This window comes from Sinocyclocheilus grahami, unplaced genomic scaffold (genome assembly GCF_001515645.1).
Source record: "Sinocyclocheilus grahami isolate Dianchi unplaced genomic scaffold, SAMN03320097.WGS_v1.1 scaffold374.1, whole genome shotgun sequence".
In the NCBI taxonomy this organism is placed as follows: domain Eukaryota; kingdom Metazoa; phylum Chordata; class Actinopteri; order Cypriniformes; family Cyprinidae; genus Sinocyclocheilus; species Sinocyclocheilus grahami.
The window spans coordinates 1,142,044-1,146,785 of NW_015505553.1; the positions used below are offsets into that span (position 1 = coordinate 1,142,044).

The 4,742-nt window shown below is 40.5% G+C and overlaps 1 long non-coding RNA gene across 1 annotated transcript in view; it reads right to left on the reverse strand.

Annotated features, from left to right (window-relative positions):
- Positions 1-2,838: 2,838 nt before the first annotated feature.
- The window catches only part of LOC107549512 (uncharacterized), a 3,142-nt gene continuing 1,238 nt past the window's right edge, over positions 2,839-4,742 (reverse strand). The window contains exon 4 of the long non-coding RNA XR_001604567.1: positions 2,839-3,013. This is a non-coding gene — a long non-coding RNA (uncharacterized lncRNA). The remainder of the gene's footprint in view (positions 3,014-4,742) is intronic.

Below are 4,742 nucleotides of genomic sequence, written 5' to 3' on the forward strand. Positions count from 1 at the left end.
TCCAGTTCGGTTCTCGTCCGCCTCGTTTCAACGGGGTCATCCCCACACTAGTGGGCCTGAGCAGGCTCTGGTAATGGAACAAGAAGTAGATACTCTCTTGAGGAAGGGGGCCATAGAACGTGTTCCTCCTCTCAAGAGAGTGTCCGGGTTCTACAGCGATTATTTCATCGTTCCAAAGAAGGATGGGGGGGTTGCGTCTGATCTTATATCTCCGTCTTCTGAACCGTGCTATCAAACGGCTTCGGTTCAAGATGCTCACTATCAAGCAGATAGTATCTCAGATCCAGTCCGAGAACTGGTTTGTTACGATAGATCTCAGAGATGCGTATTTCCATGTTTCCATCCTCCCTCAACACTGGAAGTTCCTGAGGTTTGCTTTCGGGGGCGAAGCATACCAATATAGAGTTCTTCCCTTTGGCCTGTCACTCTCACCCTGCACTTTCACGAAGTTTGTGGATGCTGCTCTGGCTCCACTGCGACTCCAGAGCATCCGCAGCAGCGTCTCGTTCCCTCTGGGAACCATGGTTACATACGTAACCTAGAGACGTTTTATTATGTGCAAGCCAAATGACCATGGCAAATAGAGTAATAACTGTTCTACTCCATCCAAGTTCTGTGACTGAGACTGATATGTTTTTTTTTAATTCATACTTTAAATGGACAGGGTTTTTATTCAACTTACCCTCCTCAGCTATCTTGTTCTTCAGAACCACTGCCAGGCTCTGCAACCATGTGCAGTGTTGTGCCATCTCCAACACCAAAATGCTTTTTTCCTCTTGCAGTCGCATTGTCAACATCACTTGGTCATGCAGTTGTTTCTTGATTGAAATGTTTGCTAAGAATCTACAATAGTTATATGAATACATGAGACAATCTATACATGAGCATAATAGCATTTAAATGTTTTGTAACTACAAACATGTACTTTTTTAAAACAAATTGATACATAAGAAAACTGGAAATGTGCCCATTAACTAAATGAACATTACCACTCTCAATGTAACATGCATGTCTTAGTTCAGTGTGCTCTATATAGCAGAACTGTAAATAAATTCTTGTGAAGCATCTGAAAACTGACATACCACTGCCATGAACCTCCCACGGCCATATTTGAGACACATTGCTCTCTCCAGTCAGGTCATGCTCCACCACAGCTACATCAATGTTAGTGGCAGAGTCTAGTACAATACCATTGTATTTCTCTATCTCTTGAAGGAGCTTTTTATCTTCTGCCAGCTTCCTTCGAAGGCGGTGGCAAAGCTTGCTGCTGTCTAGAAAGACAGGAGGTACAGGTGTAGATGTTTGTAACAGCACTGTTCAATAAGGAAAGATATATTGCACCCAAAAAAAAATTAAAGCAAAGCTGCAGTAATTGAAGTATGTGAAATTTTTAATTTAGATTTACAAACAGATAAACCAAAGGTCCAGTGTGTAATATTTAGGGGATACACACATTCCTGAAAATAAGAATTGCTGTGCTTTAATTAATTTAATTTTTTATCTAAATACGCTCCCCTTTCACAGAGGCCACCATGTTCCTACGGTAGACCACAATGGACAAACAAACACTGGCTCGAGATAGGATCAATCACTTTTTCTCGTCTGCCACAGTAGTTCTACTACAGCTTGGGAAGGGAGAGGTGAGGGGAGTTGGTTGCAATTTACAACCTTGTACATGTAAAGGCCAATTCACACCGCACCGACAAACGCCGACAAACGCCAACAGACTAGTCTGTCGGAGTTTGTTGGATCAGTCTGTTACCCTGTCGCCGTTTGTTGGCGTTGGTCGGAGTTGGTTTTAACCCGACTGAACATGTTTATTCGGCGTTTGTTGGGTCGTGGAATGTCTGAGCAGTGTGATATGATTTTCCAACAAACGACAACAAACTCTGACGTAATCTGACCTCGCCACGAACCGTTGCCATGACAATGAGGCAAGACTGCAAGTAGGTGCTGGGCGCGCTTCGGAAAATAACTTTAAAAATGGCAGGTTTCTGGACAAACCAGAAAGAGGAACAGTTTTTGGATCTGGGAGGAGAGGCCAGAGCTTTAAGCGGTGGGTGTGGCTGAGTATACCAACCGCAATGCGAGGGGGAATGCGATCAGATATCACTACAGCGCTTGAGAAATTTCACAACGGAAATTTATTTGACAATATATTATTATTATAATAAAACTGCCTTACAATATTACCAAAGACATTAATAACAGTATCATTTTGATTGTTGTTACAAGATCATCCATTTTCCCCCTAGTTAGCTCTCCCTGACTTGAAGTCTGTTGGTGTCTGTTGGGGCAGTGTGAGCATGACAGTTATTTTTCATAAAATTCTAAATCCAGCAGCCAACGTGTCTGTTGGCGTTTGTCGGTGTGGTGTGAATTGGCCTTAACATGTATTAGTAGGATGCATACAGTGGCTTGAATATATCAACCTATTATATTCTGTAGTTATACCATTCTGACGGTAAAGGGTTTGATTCCGCTGCCTCAAACTAAGGTAAAGCCCGCAATGCTGTCATACAATATATGGCATTTATTCTCTCAGTTTGATTTTAGAGTAGTTGTTTGGTAGAAGTAGTGGAAGTGGGGAGGAAATAAAGGTCGGACATATATGGTTCTGTTTGTGACAACTTTTCAGTCAAGTTATGATTGAAACTTGCATTTCTCACTGCTTTAAGTATGGTTTCCACAAATCTAGATACCGCAACGTCTTCAGCCACAAAGAACCCCTCAAAAAAGGCATGATCATCAGAGCTGAGGAAGAAAGAAAAATAGGAAATACATCCATTAAATAAATAAAGTAAATCAATAAAAAGACTGAAACAAAAGACCAGCTTGTGTCTCTGCGAAAGCGATATAGCTTTCTGTTTCCATCGGCTGAAACAGCCAACATTTCCAGCGTGCAGGCTGGGCAGGTGAAAGGAGCACCATAGCAGAGCTGGTCTTCCTCAAATGAAGCATATGAAAACTCTAAGAAGCTGTGCTGTAGTGTATCGCCGTTGATTTGTTCAGACTGGAATATATATAGAATGAAATAGTATATGTAACAATGTCTGATAATTAGGGGTGGAACAGTTCAACTTATTTACGGTTCGGATCACGGTTTTAGAGTCACGGTGCTATGTTTAGGCAAAAAATATACTGTCAAATAAAAATAAAGAAAATAACTACAAGCAACAGCACAAATAAATAGAATAGAGTAAAGATACAAATAAAATAAACAGTGATTTTCAGTTTTTTTTTTTAGATAGGTCTAACATTAGTTTCAGAAACAGAAATTGAATAAAGTAATGAAATGTAAATGTAAATGTAAAACAGCATTGCATATTTGACTGTATAAATTAAAGATGAATCTTTATTAAAGTTACAAAAGCTATTCAATCAAGAGCAGTGAGTGATTTCTTTATTGCTGTAATTAGTATTAAGAAAGCGCTGTCACTTTAAGAGAATGCACTGATCTAGTGCACTGATTGATACAGTGCATTCAGCCGGCTATGTCTGCTATAGGATACTTACCAAGATGGGCATTTTGACATAAGTTTTGTGTGAATTTGTCCATTTAAACACAATACTTCAGAGAAAGCTCAATATTTGCACGCGTTCCGAGGCACGGGTTTGCGTGCTTTGGATGAGTGCACGCACAAATCTTCTCACTGCGTGTGCGAGCTCGCGTCCTTTGGCTCTTAAATGTTTAAACTGGGAAAGCTTACATGAGTTTAGTTTAAACACATATATCTACGTGTGCTGTTCAGGGGGGTATTCCAAAAAGCAGGTTATGTGACATATCCGGGTATGTTTGAGGATAAGCGAGCGGATAACATCAGTTTTCGGTTCCAAAATCCGAGGTTACTTTCAGGGTATGTAAGTAACCATAGTAACTTGTTGTAATGTATTGGGAAGCCAGAATGCGCATCCATCAACAGAAACATGTATTAGCCGAACCCTGTTTGTTTTACGTGTTATTTATAGCAACCCATACAGATGCATTGTCAGATTTAAGTTGAACCGTGGTCCTACGTGCCGAACCGTGTGTGGAGAACTGTACGGTTCGATTTTTTTCCGCGAACCATTCCACCCCTACTGATAATGGAAAGACATTTTATAATATGGTAATAACAATTACACTTACTCTTCCTCCAATCGTAGTGCGATACTCCAGCAGCTTTGTGAAGTATTGTGCCAAACCAATCGATCACAGATTAACCACAATCATTTAGATAACTTGTCTGCATTTTCAAACATTTATAAACCGATTCAAATATAATTATAGACATATACATTTCACTCTGTCACAAAGGCTTGTCTGGAGAATCCCGGAGAGGTGACCTTGAGTTCCTGAAAGGAGCTCAGGAGGTCCAGTGTATAAAGTGTGGAACTGGTGACAGAGGCAGGCCCATATCCACTCCTAAGGAGGTCCTTCAAGTCAGGGATCCACTGATGCTGGCACGTTTGACATACATAGTGGCTGATGCAAGTCAAAACGCCCTTTGGACAAAAAAGTACATGTAAAAATGTATTTTAAAACAGTTAGGTAATTCTGCACATTGTGAATGGTTGAGAGACGTTGCACAAGTTCCTATAATCCCGGCACTCAAACCAGACTTCTTGAGTAGTATCACACATTGTTTACATTTGTCTAAATCATCAAATTACAAACAGCTGTGTTGGCTAATGACAATACCATGTGCTATACCATAGATTTTGACACGACTGCAATTGTAAGCACAATGCCACAGCACACT